Source organism: Chroicocephalus ridibundus, chromosome 2 (genome assembly GCF_963924245.1).
Source record: "Chroicocephalus ridibundus chromosome 2, bChrRid1.1, whole genome shotgun sequence".
In the NCBI taxonomy this organism is placed as follows: Eukaryota; Metazoa; Chordata; class Aves; order Charadriiformes; family Laridae; genus Chroicocephalus; species Chroicocephalus ridibundus.
In genome coordinates, this window is record NC_086285.1 from 73,180,520 (window position 1) to 73,198,445 (window position 17,926).

The window sequence follows — 17,926 nt, forward strand, 5'->3', positions numbered from 1 at the left end:
TTCTGGTCCATCTCTAAATATGTCCATCCCCATTTCCATTTGGGCCACAGGCTCTACCCACCTCCCTCCCCATCAGTCCTGCACCATGCTCACCTCTGCTCCTACGCTGGCTTTTTACTTTCTTACCTCCAGCTACAGGTAACACATTCTTCCTTTCCACCTTCCAAGCCAAGGAAATTCAGCTGCAGCACAGGACGGCTCCTCTCTTAAATCACAGGCCAGACACTGCAGAACAGACAAAAAGGTAGTCCCTATTTTTACAGTCTCGTGGTAGTTCTCCTTGTCATTCTAAGGAAGAAAAAAGCTTTCCACTACCTCTTCTCTTGCCAGACTTGCACGAAATCACTAAGGGGAGGAGCAAGAGCTCATCTCGTTTCCTGAGCAGCTGGGATCCCACCTGAGGAGCTGAGTAAGGCAGCTCATCAGAAAGAGCCTATTCTTTCAGCTGAGCTCCAGGCCTGGCCAAATTGGCAGGTTTTGTGAAAAAACTCTATTAGCAATAGAGAAGAAAACCTGAGAATCACCCTGTGTTGCCCAGAAAGAACAGTATTAAAACAGGAAAAAGAAAAAAAAAAAATTAAGGAAACAGAGACACTTTACTCAGCTGATTCAGAATCATCCCACAATCTGGCAAATAGAAGAAGTAAGAGATCTGAGGGTATGTTCTCACCACAGAGTTAACCTAGGCTGTTCACTGACTTTTGTCTCTTAGGTACTTTAAGCTAAGGCTACCTGGCCAGGCTTGGAATAAAAACTCGTGTGTGTATATATATGTGTGTGTATATATATATATATCTATCTCCATAAGACTGCTACAAGTTAGAGTAATTTGCCTCCCCGTCCAGTGAAGTTACTCAGGTGCTAATAGTCTCCCAGTGCCTTCCCAGAGTTTCAGAAGGACAAACGATGGTCTGTCCACAGCCAATGCCATTTCTTCCACTATTTCATGGATAAGGATCTTAGCTCCCTGCAGCACAAAGCCCGATAAGTTCCTGACTCCAACTCTGGAACCTGGTTCCCACCCATCGCTGGGTCCAGTCTGGGACTTGCCCAGTGCCTGACGGTGATGTCATCCTGGGAGCTTAATACGGTTTTGTATATACTGTATCTATTTAATTATTTTCCTTTTTATTTTATTCTTAATATTTTATTAAAGTAGTTTAGTTTCTTCTAAACTCGTAAATCTCTTTATCTCTCCTCCTCTTCTCTGTGCATGAGAGGCTGGGGGTGGGGGGGAGCATCTCTTGCCGGCCATTGGCCAATTTGGCCAAAACCACGACACCTTGTGACACAGAGAGAGAAGCACAACATCAGGAAAGGTGCCTTTTTGCAACAGGACCACTCATGTGCTCCTGCCTGGCTCATCTGTTTGTCAGACGTGATTGCTTGTCTCTCAAACCAACTATGCAGCAAAGATACCCTGAAAAAGGCAACAAGAAAATAGAGGGCTTTTGCAGGTGTCATAATAAGGTGACTAATAGCAGTCTACTTAGAAAAACTGCCTAGAATCAGAGACTGGAGATGAAGCTGTGGCACAGTGTAGTTCAACTGGTGGGCCGAGAAGTGATGCTGTCTAGCTTGTCAGCTTTACTTGGGGAGGGGACAGACCTGTTTCAGAAGTGAAACACTCAATTCTTCCTCTTGAGCACGTCTTAGAGTTTAAGCCTAGGTCAGGCACCTTTTCCATGTCCACCTCACAGGGCAGGGTGGGTGTGAAACGCAGATAGCCTGGTATATGCTTTGCCAAGGGGTTCTTGTGTTTTCTGGGTGCCACCATTAGACCAGTGGGAGTAACATTCTGGGTCTTTCTAGGATGCCTGTTGGAAGAGGCTGAACACTGTACAAGCAGTGGAAGGCAATCTCAGAAAAAATGCGTGTTGTTCACAACAACTTTAATTATTGCCTCTGTCAGGAAGATCTGCTGAAACCCACAATTTCATACTTTTTGGTACAGTAAGTTTGTGAGCCTTTTTCTGCAATAGAAGATACAAACTCTTGGTGGGGCACACAGTTTAAATCTTTTCTGAACTTGGAAATCATTTAAAAATAAAGATCGAATCTCTCTGTTGGGTAAACTAATGTTTGTATTACTAATATGAGAAGCAGTTAAAGCCTGCCTTACTGAATTGTGTATTTATCTGAACACTGACCTAACTCCCATTGAAAACCAACCATGTTTTTCCGTTACCCTCAGTGGATGTTGGACTTCTCTCTTGATGCGTAAGAGAATAGCTAAGCAGGGAGAACAAAGGTACATTTCTGAGCAAAGGAACAGTCTGCTGTTTCGCCTGAGTTCAAAGGAACAGGACGTTGTGAATCTTCCTGTGTATAAAATTACACTGAGATACAGCTGACAACTGCAGGACTCCTAGCCATGGCTAACTGCTTGCACAAAAAAGAAGCAGGGCAGCCAGTAGGTGACAGGTGTCTGCTTTTAAAATGCCTTCAAGTATTTAACGTTCTCCTGTTTGACTGCTAGGTCTCCTACCAAAGACCTTCGCGCACAGCTCAGCAGTGCCCACGACCAGGCACCACTGACTTGTGTCACAGCCACATTTGCACTAATCCTTGTCCCTTGACAGATCTGGAAAAGGCAACAGGTAGGCAGAAGGAGCCCGCAGCACCATAGCAACTGTGCAAGAGAGCACCAGTCTCCCTGTCAGCACTGATCTCTCTCTGCTAGCCATGAATGGAGGGAGAGAGACACACAAGCCTACGCAAGGGTCACTTGAGCAAAGATGCTTTTTCTCCCATACTAAGGCAGAGAGAGGAAGGGAGGCAGAGGCATCTCCGTAGGCCACGCCAGTCAGGGCTTGCTCTCCTCAGACATTTAAAACCATCATGGACCTATTTCCATAAGAGTGGTTTGCTTGAATTTGCACCCTTGAGCTTCACCGGAGGGCAGCCACTTTCTGAAACTGAACTTGAACTGGCTGAGCAACTGGGTGAACAGAGCCAGAGCTACGGACATCTGAGCATGGCAAGCGCTGGGATGACTAGTGCTCAGGTTATGTGCAAGCTATATGATTCGTACCCTTGGCATTCAGGGACTTCTCAGCCCCTGCTCTAAACCCCTCAGATATCTTTGTGAGAGGCAATGAGCCCTTGTCTCAGGTAATATGCGAAGGGAGGCATTTTGGAGCCTCCTGTTCACACAATGAAGAAATGGTCAGAGTACGATGCTGTAACACCTAGTCAAACGCCTTTGAGTGTAGGGCTTTCTGCAGCATGCCTGCTGCTCTTGCCTCTCCCTGTCACAGGGATTTCCCCCAGGATTTTGCTGGAGTTCCAGCACAAAACGTGCCAGGCCTGTGTGCTGCCTGCCAGAGGAAGCACAAGGGGTAGCTCACCCATGGGGTGCCAATGGATGCAGGTTGGTGGCCTCACCGGCGTTCTCGGTATCTTCCCATTCATAGAATGGTTTAGGTTGGAAGGGACCATAAAGATCATCTAGTTCCAACCCCCTGCCATGGGCAGGGACACCTCCCACTAGACCAGGCTGCTCAAAGCCCCATCCAGCCTGGCCTTGAACACCTCCAGAGATGGGGCCTCCACAACTTTGCTGGGCAACCTGTTCCAGTGTCTCACCACCCTCAGAGTGAAAAATTTCTTCCTAATATCTAACCTAAATCTACTCTCTTCCAGTTTGAAGCCATAACCCCTCATTCTATCACTACATGCCCTTGTAAAAAGTCCTCCAGCATTCTTATAGGCACCCTTCAGATACTGGAAGGCCGCTATAAGGTCTCCCCAGAGCCTTCTCTTCTCCAGGCTGAACAACTCCAAATCTCAGCCTGTCTTCATAGGAGAGGTGCTCCAGCCCTCTCATCATCATCTTCGTGGCCCTCCTCTGGACTCGCTCCAACAGCTCCGTGTCCTTCTTACGCTGGCGGCTCCAGAGCTGGACTCAGTACTCCAGGTGGGGTCCCACGAGAGCAGCGCAGAGCGGGGAGAATCACCTCCCTCGACCCAGGCACTGCTTCTGCATCTTCAACCCCCAGCCAGCCTCACCTTCCTCCCGGTCCATGCAGGACACCTCGTCTCTTGCGAGCCGGGTATAACTCCCGGCATGGCGTGGCCATCCCCAGCAGACACCCCCCGACCCGGCCGAGGAGCCGAGGGCAGAGGGAAGCAGCCTCCCGGTGGCGCCGGGCTCGCCCCGTCCCTCTCCGCCCCCAGCAGGTGTCACCCTGACCCGCCGAACTCCCCCGAAACTCCCGGGGCCGACAAACTCCCCTCCCCGGGCTCCCCGTCCTTCCCTCCACGCCTCTCCCGGGCTGGAGCACAAAGCTCAGGCAAAAGCCGCCTCCCCCGGGGATAAACGGGACGCGGAGGAGCCGGTCCCCAGCCGCTCCATCTCCCGGGGTCGGTCCGCAGGCTCCTGACCGCCTGTTCCGACACCGCCAGCGGAGAGGTTAGATATTTATTTCTGACCGCCCCCCCCCCCTTTTTTTTTTCCCCCACGAGTTTTTGAACAGGAAGGGAGAATATATCGCACACACAATATTTATGCTACCGTCCGTTTCAGTCACAGTTTCCTAAGATACTTAGCTAAAAGAGAGACGTGAATAACTATTTGTTCATGCTGTCACTAGGAAGAAAAGCAAGGGGAAAAATAAGAGTTCCAGGAATACAGAAAGACAAGTTAAAGGGAAGTAAAAATTACGCATATACTATCAGTTTGCTTTTTCTCTTACTACAAAGACAACTCTACCACGTGAAGCAATACCAGCCATCTCCCTTCCAGCATTCTCCTGTACAAAACACCTCTATTGAAGGACAATGTGACGGTGAGATGAAGAGTTCAAAGGAAAGGAAAGAAATATTCAAAAGGAAAGGAAAGAAATATTCAAAATAATCAATGGATCAGGGCCAGGTTTTGCTCTGATGGGGGTTTGTATCTATCTGAAGGAAAAGCAGTAGCATGGATTTTGTGCTGGTGTGAGTGTGCAGGGTCAGGCCCCTTTGCGTGAGGCTGACACCCACGTTTGTCCATTGAGCTCGTTCTTGGGCAGGTAAGAGTGCTGCTGGAGCTCCCTGTGTGACATGGTCAGAGCTGCTCCCTTCATCAGTCTGCGTTTCTTCTCCCCTAGCATCTGATTTTGTACCTTTCTCTTGCCTTCCTCATGTTGTTCATCTGTTCCTCTGACACTGGTCTCCTTTCTGGCCCAGTTCGCCTTCTCTCCAGCATGCAGGGGAGTCACTTCTCCTGATCCTGTCCTTGCTGCACTGCAGTTCTCTATACGCTGAAGAAGAATGTTCCATTTAAAATATCGGCCCTTGTTGGTCCTTGCTAGATCCCCAAAATCCTCCCATTTCAAGGCAGTGTGTGAACATCTGGGACAAACAGCTTTCTCACAAAAAACAAGACACAGTTGACCACTATGACCTACATCAAAATACACACCTTGACCAAGAGGAGCATTCTCAAATAAGTCCCTAATATTCAATAGACAGGAGCAGCTGGCAGGAACTGAGATCTCTCTGATTTTGAGGTGTTTGACCTCAACATCCAAATGGTTGTATCTTGCGTAAGTCTCTGCTTTATGAGCAGCCCGTAGCGCTGGGCCAGCAGAGGCAGCTCTCGGGAGCTCTCTCTTGTGAAGTTGCATTGTTTCCTAATTTGCTCTATGCACTCTTTTAATATTATCTGCCGTGATGAAACTAAATTCAGTCCTTAGAGCTTTATTTAAGCGCTGCTTCAGCTGCCTGCCTTGGTCAATGTACCTCAGACCAAGCCAAATTACTAGATGGTGGGGATGAAATTGTGCTACACAACGCAATGCTTTGGCACGAATTCAGGAAGCCGTATGCCAGGAAGGGCCATTAAATAATGTCATCTGACCTCATATATATACAGAACGTTACATTTAATTACTGAGTGTGGTACTAAGGGTACAGAGGGATCTTAAATGAAAAAACTAAATCAGGGGCCTTCAACCTCCCTTTGTTTTTCTACGTTAATTTTACATTTCAAAACAACTCGGCTGCTTTTCAAGTGCTGTCAGAAGTCCTGGTTTCCTTTGAGGAGCCAGTAAGTTCTTATTTCAGGCAGCACATCAGGAGAAACCATGATTTCTCTTGATCACAGAGATCATGGATCTCTGTGCACAGGATCAGCAAGTACTGAAAAGAGACTTCAGTGACTGTATAAGCACCTGCTGAAGAAATCCCAATTGGCAGAAGATTCCTAGGTCCTAATGCACAAGGGGAAGTTTGGGGGCATAGGGAGAGGGAAGGATTAAAGAGGAGAGAGGGCTGGATACTGGAATGCTTTAGGATAGAAAAGTCTCTGTTGTGCAACCCCTCCCAGAATGGGAATAACAAAAATATTTCCCTCCTCCTTTTGGAAAAAAAAAAAATCAAACCAAACAACCACGAAGCATTTGATAAAACAAAGACGAAACTTTTATAAAGTAAAACCAGTATAAATCACACACAGCATGAATTCAATTTAGCACATTGAATTCCCTCTCTTTTCCTGTTGTCTGGCAGATTAGGAAGGGATGGAATAAAGAGATCTTGTCAGGGATATTAATGGATCTCTCCTGCCAAGATTTTGAGATATCATACATAATCTCTGGTCACAGCCTCTCCTTACCATGAAGCAGCCAGCTCTGGAGATGTGTTTCCAGCTGATAGACGTTATCTTGTGAGGGTGAGGACAGAGAAGAGCTCGAATGTCCTACCCGGGTGTGTGACCCCTGCGTGCCCTCGCTCACAGCTACCCCATTAACCCTTCTGCCTGGGATTTTATTCTGTGGAGTGATTTGTTCTGAAATAAAGACCTGACTGATTTATAAACGGCAAAATGGACTTGCCCTCTAACAGCACTTCCCAGTTTCACTGATGTTCTGTTTTCTCTTCGTCCTTCTGGGCTTTGTCTTCAACGGGCCATCTCTTATTTTTAATATTTGAACACCTCTGGCGGGTGCTAGATCCATTCTTCCTCTCTGGCAGTTTTAGCATAAGAAGTGTTTTGTTTTGGAGGAGAGGAAAGTGGAAGAAAGAAAATGAATAAGGGAAACATAAATAAATTCAGAAAAAGATTTACAAAGACAGCACAAGGAAAATTTTCTCTGCTCCATATGAGAGTATTTAGTGTGCTGTGGCAATATGTAGTGCCTGGCTACTATGCTGATATGATTGCTTCCATTACTTTGAGCCTATTTATATTCCAGAGGATACTAAAGCCAGCTAGTGATATGGAAGTTGATGATTATTGTCCGTGGCATCTCTGAGAGCTGCTTGGACTAGAGTCTTACTTAAAAATCAAATGAGTAAGATCCAGCTGCAGAATTGCAAACTGTAGAAAGTCCTGCTAAACGCTAAAAACTTCCTTCTGAAGTTGTACTCTCACCTAGCTGTGAGAGCCATTACCTTTCCTGGATGTAATCCCTGGATGCCTAAAGCTAGAAACACAAGCTATTGCAGTTGGAGTTACAGAGACAAAGCCCTCAGGCCAGGACTACGTGGGATCAAAGATCTCAGTAACACGCTGTGTTACACTGTGACTTCATCTACTCTGGGAAATTAAACATGCCTGGGGTGATGTGGTATGGAATGCCAACATCCATCCTATTAAATGGTCCTTGATCCAGAGTATCTTCTGGATTGTGCCTGGGAGCTGCCAGGGAAAGTGGTAGCTGGCCAATATAACAACTACCAGAAACTGTTCTGACAACTGAATTTAGGACAATTTAGTTTATATTCAGAAACCTTCCCTGACACTGTTTAAATTACTAGACCGGGCACAGTCTGCCTGAAACTATGTTTTCCTCACCCTTCTGACTAGTGTAATATTCCGTCTTCTATCCTCTATATCATATGTCTTTGAGTACACTGCTAAAATACTTAATTATCCCATGATTTTCTACTTACCTGGTAGAAATGAGCTATTTTAGTTAATAAACAGTCATATTAGATAAAAAATTCATTAAACTGGAGACAATCTGCTTGACGCAAATACTGTGTTTTTATCACAACAGCTGTAGCGATTGAGAAGTCTCATGCTTTATGTACTTTTTTTCTGTAAGAGTTCCTGGAAGATGACCTCTTTGCAAAGGCAGTTCAGCCATTTTTTGGGAACACTTGGTCGCTACAGCAGGCTGTCGGGCAAAAAAAGGGAGGCCAGTAAAAGAGAATGGATAAGCCCTCATGGATCTAATGGATATCTAATGGATAGCCCTCATGAGCTAGGAAGTCAGTGGACTACAAGTGCTCTCCAGCAATTAAGCTGCTCCTTGGTGTATCCATGCCTCTCCTAGAATATCAGTATTCAGAAGAAAAAGATACTTCCTACAGGATACTGAACACAAGCACTAGATGGAGCAGCGGGCAAACTTCTGGACTCTTTCCTTGCTTATATTCAATCCATGAAGTTACCAGATAGCCCGGTTGGAATCTGAGCTGTCAAGCTGACTGCAGGTCAGTACTTCGTAAAGATGCAGGTGTGCCTTGTGTAGGACTGAAACGTTAGGCTATATTACAAGATACTTTGGATTCAGTACAAGTAATGCTGATCTATAACCGGTGGCCACATTCTTAGATATATTCTTAGATGTTTGTACATTCTTCTTTGTCTGAAAGTTTTAAGCAATATTTACGCTTTTTGAAGATTTTCACTAAGGATCTATAATTCCACAGTATTCCACTAGCCATTTGACTGCTGAGGGCTTCAGCCAACATAAACCAAAAGAAGACCTTTTTATTTAACTGTGGTACGTTGCACCTTGTCTGCCTTACAGAAATCCCACAGCTCTGTGGTACACAGCTGGCAGTCCACAAAGACTCTGGCCTGCCTTGGTGTTTGAAGATTCCCAATGTAAAGCATCCCTGATTTTAGAGAACTCAAAGTGTGCGTGAAGAGGGAGAAGCTTTCTTAAGGTATCTGTTTTGGGTTCCAGACCTTTTCCCAGTTGGAGAAAAGGTTATCGTGTTGGAGGGGAAAAAGCATATTGTCAGAAAACAGCCTCATGATTCTTAAGGTAACTCGGAGGGAGAGGGGAGCGCTGATCTATAAAGCTTTTAAGCATTTGGGAATGTGCACGGTGAACTTCAGCTTTCTTTAAAGACCAAAAAAATAGAGAAGGAGAAAGGATATTTCCACCTCTTCCCCTGACAAAAACAATCTTTGTAATGTCAACCAACAGCTAATGCTGAGCTTATCACTCGCTCCACTCTGCCCTGCTCTCCCATCTCAGTTCCCTGTTCTGGCTTCTGAAACTCACACCCTTTGGAGCTGATTGAATAATGGACTTTTCACTTTGGGCTCTGCATTGAATAAATGAAAAAAAAATCCTGTGGGTTAGATATGGAGTTATTCAATCTCGCTTCAAGACCCTACATTTTAAACCTCATCATAAAAATGTAAGAGGGTCACTTTTAAAATGAAAAATTAAACAAATTACACTTGTTCTGAGGCCTCACCTTTCCTTGTTTTTTTGCCTCTGGACTATTTATCAAAATCTACCCTAGTTTGCCAATTTCATGGCAAATGGCTGCAGTTTTCCAGAAACTGCAGATGTCCCTCACCAGATTACTAAGAAAATAACAGTAGAGTATAAAACAATTACTTGAGAGCTATTTGAAGAATTATTCATGTCAGCAGGTAGGCATAAACCTTTATACAAACACCTATATCATCAGAAAGCTGTCGGTACCCCCAAATTCTTCTCTAAATTTTTTTCCCCACTCTCCCTTTTCTAACGCGCTTCCTCAGTTTGTCCAATGAATTCATCAGTCTGACATTCTGCCTACCAAATGGTCCAAAGAGGCAGGAACACCTTACAGCTTGCTTAGAAGGACTCACAAAAAAAAAAAAAGTTTCGTTTACCCACGTAAAACTCTTAGTTAGCTGAATTCAAGCATCAGCAGGCTAAGGGTTGTTGTCTGGCTGCAAAAGCAATTTATTTTACATTTTAAGACCCAATGTAGCATCATGCTAAGTCTCTCTCGATAGCCCCATTAGCATCTCTCTCGAGATGCATCCATGACTTTGGCTGCAAGGAAGAACCATTCCCAGCCCTCACAACAGTAATTATTGCTTCATTCACCTTGTTCCCTTTCTTGCCCTGACACCTTCAGTCATTGGTAACAAGAACTGATGCTCAGGCAGCGTATAGTGGTCAAATAGCTCATTCTCACCTCCCCTAGCAGAGGTACCATAGGCAGTCACTGAGGAGCACAGACTACTGGCAACAGGAGATTGCCTCCTTTATCTGTGCCTGAAGTTGGCCCTGATTCAAGGTGTGATGGCAGTACACGTTAACATGTGACAGCAGACATATTTTCAAAGTGTATGCAAGATGTCTGCGTTAAAACCTGGGCCAGGGAAAGTTTGAAAATATGCAGAGGAATGCTAACATCACACCTTAAATCCTACTCCAGAGAAATGCAAAAAGGCACTACTAACCTGAGCCAAAAGCACTTGGTGTTGGAAGAAAATCCCATGCAAGAGTGGCTAAATTCACAGAAAAACACCTCAAGTTATGCAAATCTGAATGACAGTGTTGATCAAGAATGAGAACATCACTGTCACGTAATGGGGAAAGCCAACTTGCAGATGGCAATATCTGCTGGCAATGTTGTTGAGAATAATTACTCTGAGGTTCAGTTGAGTAATGATCACTGAGACCATTTGAAAGAAGAGCGGAGTATAGGATGTTAGCAGAGAAAAGTTTTAAGTTTGTTACTTTGTTAATAATGATTTGTATAATACCTTATTAATAGTCATTTGTACTTGTGCAGAGGCTTTCATTACAAAGCCACTCTACAGAGAGACCTAACTGATGCTACGAAGAGAACTTCACTAATTTTGAGGACTTGCACAATGAACATTACACCACTTTCACATGCTTTTCCACTGGCTACTCGGGAGACAAATCCTATTTCCATGATACACTCTCTCTGCAGAATTGCACACCCAGATGTAAACAGGACTATGCCAAAACAGTGACTACAAACACCATGCTCTGTGTTTGCTTAACATACACATATTATGGGAGCGTGCTCCTATTTCAAAGGATAATTGCTCTGAATTATGAAAAGGTACCTTAACTAAAGATTTCATATATGGAGATCAAGGTTAACATTTCATGAACTTGAAAGCCATGCACTTATTTAGCAGTGTGTTATTTCACTTAACAGAATAATGAAGAGCAGAAGCTAAACCAGCCTACCTGGACATTTTAGCATCCTATGTAGCAAAGTGATGCTGTGGCAAGGAGAATACCTCCAGCGCATCACCAGGCTCTGAAACAAACTGTGCTATCATGTGAAAGTTCCCATGAAGCCCCAGTGACTGTTAAATTATTGAATGGGGATTGCTTGAAAATGTAGCATTTCCAATAACGCCTTTGCAAAAGACTGAAATTTTGTTCACTACTAGGATGTCTCAAGCAATAAGAAAAGTTTGGACTCAATGCAGCCATAAAGAAGAAGAAGAACATCCTAAAATAAGAACCTATGGATTCATCTTATGGTAGCATGAAATGCAACTCCTTTCCCCATGTTTTCACTATGGTCTTCTACTCAATGGAGTCAGAATGATTTGGCTTCTTGCTGTGAGCTCTGTTATGTTACTGTCAGGAGACAACACTCCTTTTCTGCCAGAAGGCTGGGATGTGTGCAAAGCAGGAGGATTTGAACTTTGCCCCTTCCCTTCCCTTCCCTTCCCTTCCCTTCCCTTCCCTTCCCTTCCCTTCCCTTCCCTTCCCTTCCCTTCCCTTCCCTTCCCTTCCCTTCCCTTCCCTTCCCTTCCCTTCCCTTCCCTTCCCTTCCCTTCCCTTCCCTTCCCTTCCTTTTTCCCTTCCCTTCCTTTTTCCCTTTCCTTCCCTTCCCTTTTCCCTTTCCTTCCCTTTTCCCTTTTCCCTTCCCTTCCCTTTTCCCTTCCCTTCCCTTCCTTTCCCTCTCCCTCCCTTCCCTTCTCTTTCCCTCTCCTTTCCTGTTATTAACTGTGCTTTGCTTTGGGACAGCAAAACAGCTGTTTTATTACTGTGATCCTGCCAGAAGGCTGTGATGCTGGAGAACTGGGACTGAAAGTCTGTCAATGTATACCTAGCAACTTATACACTCTGCATTTCATATTAGCCAGTTTAATATGATTATGGGAGTTTGTTTTCTCACCAGTAGAGTACATCTTTTATTTAAGAAGAGGAGCGTAGGTATTGCTGTTCTGCCTAGATGCCTCTTGGGAACTTTCTTAACATCTAAAGCCTTTTTCTGGCAAACAGTTTGTTCTCTAACAACAACAGGCTGGGAGCTGTGATAGATCCCATTTAGTCTTTTGAGAAACAACTAAATTCTGTGAGTTAACTTGTCTTCTTTTACCATCTAAGGAATATTGGCAGGCTGCAACCATTTTCCTCTGTTAGCCCTTGAAATGATTCTTCATGCTTTTGTCACATAATTAAAATTAGATTATTGCAACTCCCTGCTGGCTGGCCTTAGAGCTTTGTAAACACTCCAGCTGGCCCATAGGTTCATAGTGAAAGGGATGCTCTAAGCATATTCTTTCTTTGTCCTCTCTTCTCTCATCTGTGTTGAAATCACTGCACTTGCTAACTGCCAGCAGAATGTATTTGGTTATTGCTTTCTAAGGGCAGTGAACATAATGTTAGAGACATAATGTGCCAAAGCCTCTCTCAAGCTTTGCTTGAAAGAGTCTGGATGCAAGAGCTTTCCATCTATTTTCTCTTTGTTGGTGAGGTCTCTTTTTGCTGAAAAGGAGAAGGGAAAGAAGGGGGAGGGAATGGAGGAGCACAGGCTCTCCTAATACAGCATTCAAATGGAAAATGCATACAGCTACATGATTTCAAAACCAGGACTGACTTTTCATTGACCAGAATGTAAATGCCATGGACATGATGCAGTTGCTTCTTCTCCTATGACAAAATGACTCCCTTCCACCCCAAAAGATGACAGCCATTTTAAAATAGCAGCATCTCCCACTACAGCTAGGCTTTCTGAGTTCAGTAGGCTGCTTTCCTGGCTGGCTTCTTTTTATGTCACATTTGCTTATGGACCATTACTCCCACATTCACATCCAGCCAGTTCCGTCTTATAAATCTTGTATGCAGCATTGCGACTGTGTGAGATTTGCTTGATGAGCTTGTAGGGATTATTGTATTAAAGTTCTCAAGGGCCTGAATGACTAATTGTTAATGAGCGAGAACAATGCAGGGATAATGGCACTTTAAAAGTAAGTAATACTAATGGCATAGCTTGTGTTGGGATGTGATTGCTCATCTCACTGTCACATGTACAGATCATCTCTTAGTGTCCTCTGGTTTTATGGGCCTATAACCTCTCAGCTAGTCAGTAAGCACTTATTTTGCTGAAGGAGAATTATAATGGTGAAGAAGCGCAAACAGGCAGTAAAGCTGGCTGTATTCAATTCTCCATAACTATCAGAGCCTCATCACCTTCACTGAGCCAAGAGTACATTTGTTGGGGTCAAGTTTTTATGTAGTCTTGGCCAGCCAGTGTTATGAAACGGTGACTATGGATGCAGAACCACAGTAGTAATACTGTAGAATAGGAATGTTCCCTTATTTGTGCTTCACCTTATCACTCATATTAGTGATTTATGTTCCAGCGTAGTCACCTCTTTGCCCAGTCACTTTTTCTGTGCTTTTTCCTACCTACTCCTTTGGGCACCGATATTTAGTCGTACAGTACTGTTACTAGCCAGGGGCTTGATTGTAAATCCCTTGGACAGATTTCCAGAATGGCTACTCCCCCATCCAGCTGAAAGCAGGAGCACTGCAGGTCTTTGGCAGCTCTGCAAATCAAGGCTGCAGCTCCTAGAAGAAGTCTGAAAACACAGTTGATTCTCACACTCAGCTTCCTGCCACGGTGCAGTTTGCGACTGCTGGCAGCCACAACATAACATAAGCTCCGTTTCTGGTTTTTTTCCCTGTCCCATCGGGGCTTTTGCTAACATAAATATGTTACCATGTGCGAGCAAGTGCACAACGCCACGGCTAATGCAGAGAACATCATCTCCTATGACGGAGATGATATTTGCTGTGCTCTGCTGCCTTCCCAGTGCAAACAACTCCGCTGGGGACCTCACCACGGCGGTGCTGGCATGCCACTGCCTTTGAACAGGGACAGTGCCAGCCTCCCAGACAGCTGTAAGCATGCGAAGCCAAGACACCATGTATCAGGGCCTGTGCATGTGTCAAGGACAGGTTTCCCAGCCTGAAATGTCAAAGCAACTGTTTTTCCCTCAGGAGGTGCATTTGTCTCTATGGTGAAGAAAATGTATTATCACAAGTGTTGCCTTTGAGCTCAGAGCTGGATAGAGACCAAACAGACACTGAATCCAGCGAAATTTCAGCATCTCCCTCTTCAGAAACGTTCACATCCTCTGACAATTCTTTTCTTCCAAGAACCAGTCTGCTTCTAAAAGGAGAGAGCTGAACACTGACCAACACGGTCCTTGCTTCCAGACTTCACATGACAAACTGCTTGGAAAGCAGCACTCAAAGTCTGTTCTACCAAGGACTATTCTCAAACCTCGTGTCCTTGTTAGCCATTTTCAAATGCTTTCTGGTCGCGACCCCATTGCAAATTGCAACTCCACTTCTAGTGAGCCCTTGACCCCAAATATTGGCACACATAAATGGCCTCTAACTGGGCTCTCTACTTTGCTCCTAACGTTACAGACCCCACACAGAGACACAACCCCTTTTAGGGGGTCCGTAGGTCCGTTTTAGACCTACAGACGTAAAGCACGTCAGCTTGCTCCAGCCAGCTGCTGCAGGCTTGCAGGGGGCTGTGCAGTGATGCTGCTGCCGCCGACTTCCGAAGGCATGAAGGGGGCCAACTGCTTTCAGCATGCCGGCAAGCCAGCGAGGAGCCCTGCTCCTGACCACGCACCAGCTTCGTTCTGGGTCCCAGCGGCTGACTCTGATTGAGTTAGTTACTGCTGCGAGCCAAAGGAGCCAGGACCCGTAGGGTATTTAACACTTAAAGCATCTTGTGATGCTGCAGAAATGCAGGCTTGTGGAATAAAACAGACGGACAAGCAGAAGGAGGTGGATACTTTATCACTTCTCTAAAACGGGCACGAGGAAAATCTCTAGTTGTCTTTCACAATTAATTTCATATTAGTTCTCTTGTGTTGCTGTGATCATGTTTTTCTCTTTTAAAGTAACAGGAGGGAGGGTGGTATGGGGGTTTTGTTTCTTTTTTTTTTTTTTTAAATTAGGACATCTGGGCAGTGACCCAACCAAAGCCTGATCTCCCTAATAGAAATCTGTCTGACCATAACTTGCATATTCCAATTTTCATTCACAGGCAAAGACTATCTATTGTCCAAGTATTTTTACTCTGCCATAATCAAAATACAAATTCTAGCTTAACTTAAAATAGACATGTCAGAAACACTTGACATGACCTGCATGCCTGTCAACAAGTGATAATCAAATTTCCTTGCCATACCAAAGTTGGGCAGGAGACATTTCTTTTTAAAAAAAAACCCAAACAACCTATCTGGTGTTCATATCGTATTGACTTTCTGAGACACAATGGGAGTTTTGCTTTTATGCAAAGGAGCTAAAAAGGAGTATGAGCAGTTAAAGGGATGTCTGCCGAAGCTGGGACAAGGGTAGGAGGCACACTTCTCTTTGAAACAGCCAACATGTGGTGTTGCTGAAACTTAAAGAGCAGAGGGGGGGATTGTTTCTCTGCTTTTTCTGTTTATTTATTATGTAAATTCAGTTTCCCTTATATAAATATTTAGCTTCTCCCTTTCTCTCTGAAAATCAAATAGCAGCAGGGGTAGAAAAGCAGGGAATGCAATTGTAAAATTGGCATTAGAGAGGATTTGTGTAGGTTTGAGAGCAGAAACAAATTGTAATGCATTTGTTATGAAGGTAAAACCCAAACTGACACTGTCCCTTACAAAATTACTGGGAAAGAAACAACACGGTGCCAAAAGGAAACTTCAGACAGAGGAGTTTCTTTTAAAAGAATACAGTGATAAAGTAGCAATGTTCTGCAAAAGAAGGAGATAAGTTAAAGGCGTAAGGAAAGAGAAGTTATTCCAGTCATTTTCCGCATAGGCTGCCTCTGGAAGCGTTTGCCAGAAACAAAGAGCATGTCCCAGCAATATAAACAAATAGGCCTGCGCAGTACACGGTTAAAATTATCAATGTCTCACTAACTTGTGATCCAGATTAAGCAGGTCATTAAAAAAATCCAAAAGAGCACAGCATCTTCTATTCCTGAAGAGACCGAAAGGGTACACTGACATAACAGTTTCCAACAGCTGTCATAACAGCGTGCACGGGGTCATGCTGGAGCTGACGGACAACAGCCCCTTGCACACAGAGCGCTGGAGCCATGCTCCGTGGAGCTGCGTGTTGCCAGGTTCAGCTCTGGTTACTGCGTACAGCATCTCACAGCTTAATCCTTCTGGGATTGTCTGGGTCCTCCTGTGAGGGGTTCTCCAGCATGTCCTTTTCTGGCTTTGCCGAGGCAGAGGAATGCCTGTCCCTGCCTCCTTCACTTGATTCAGCCTGTTTCAGTTTCTGACACAAAATGGCCCTCCTCACCCAGAGGTGTGGTGAGATGCATAGAAGAGGACTTTTCCTTTCCACACCAATTGCAGTGGTTTGGGGTGTAAAAGTTCCAAATCTCTGATAAATAAGGCACTGAGAACAAAAGCATCTGGTTGTTGTGACATCGCTGCCCTACGACATGAACTCAGTGGGTTAAAAACGGAGACACTTCTTATTTATTTGAACACCCTCCCACTAAGTTCAATGCAATCATACTGAGAAAAAAAATAGTGAGGACTGCAGAACAGAAAAGCTCACAATTATCAAATACTTATCCCAGAAAGGCTCCTGCTGTGGAGAGACTGTTCCCGCTGTTCCCATGAGACAGGAGAAGGACCAGGACACAGACAGCTTTGGCAGCCCTTCTTGCCCAGCCTTCACCCCAGCTCTGGGCTGACTGCTGTTCCTCTCTGAAAAGCCCCTCCAAGGAAGAGGGCTATTGCAAACCACCCAGAATCCTTCAGCAGGGTAAAATGGAAGGCAAGCTGCCCGCAAACATGCATGGTAAAGTAAGGAAAGTAGTTACCAGGCCTCCTCAGCTGATGGATATTCCAAAATAAATGCTGCAGCAAGAGACCTCGAGCTCCCGTCCAGCAGCACAGCTTCAAGAGGGACGTTCTGCACCACAGACTTCCCTGACCAGGTGTTGCCATGGGACGCTTGCAGATATAATCTCAGGATGTCCTGGCTGGTTCCTGTGGATTCACAGTGCAGGTGAAAGCCTGCATTCTGAAAATCAGTTCACTGATTTTGTATGCAGTCTGAAGGATCTGGAGTCTGGGTCTCTGTAGGTCTAAGAAAATGGCAAAGACCATGTAATCTCTGGGTGGAGAACTGCACTTCAGGGAAGGTGAGGAGCATAAAAAAAACCCAACTTTTTGTGTAGAGATGCCACCTGGATTCTGACTCTTAGGCAAAACCAGATTTGCAATGCGAAAGGCAGATTTTAGAAAAGTCTGAGTGCAGAAGGCTAGGAAAGGTGTCAAATGTCTGATACAAAATATGGTCTGAAAATATGTGAGAGGAGTATGGATAAAGATGATGCTAGAAGTGTTAACCAGTTTTCTGATTATTTGTCTTTGCCGATGGCAATTTGTGTCATTGTAATTTTTATGTTGGTTCTGGACTTCCCTTTCTCTTCCTCCAGTTTCAGCTGTCCCTTGCTATCCTGACGCTGGACAACACGCTAATGCCCCCTGATGTGCCAAATGTGGAGAGAACCAGTTGCATATGCCATGCTTTACTGGAGGGGATAAAACCTCTGAAAAGCAGCGGGAATGGTAAATCTTTTAACCTTTTCCTCTTGCTTCTTTCTCTCCCAAACTGACTGTGTGATTGCATTTACAAGGCAGAAT

At 44.7% G+C, this 17,926-nt stretch overlaps 1 protein-coding gene across 3 annotated transcripts in view; it reads right to left on the reverse strand.

Moving 5' to 3' along the window:
• ATXN1 (ataxin 1) overlaps positions 1-17,926 on the reverse strand; it is a 384,505-nt gene that overhangs the window by 349,681 nt on the left and 16,898 nt on the right. The window contains exon 3 of one of the 3 annotated variants that reach the window (XM_063325863.1): positions 127-225. The exons of 1 other annotated variant lie outside the window; for it this stretch is intronic. The gene's annotated coding sequence lies outside the window, so the exon portion shown is untranslated. Of the gene's footprint in view, positions 1-126; positions 714-17,926 lie in introns of those variants that run through there. One more of the 3 variants, XM_063325862.1, reaches the window with a different exon arrangement.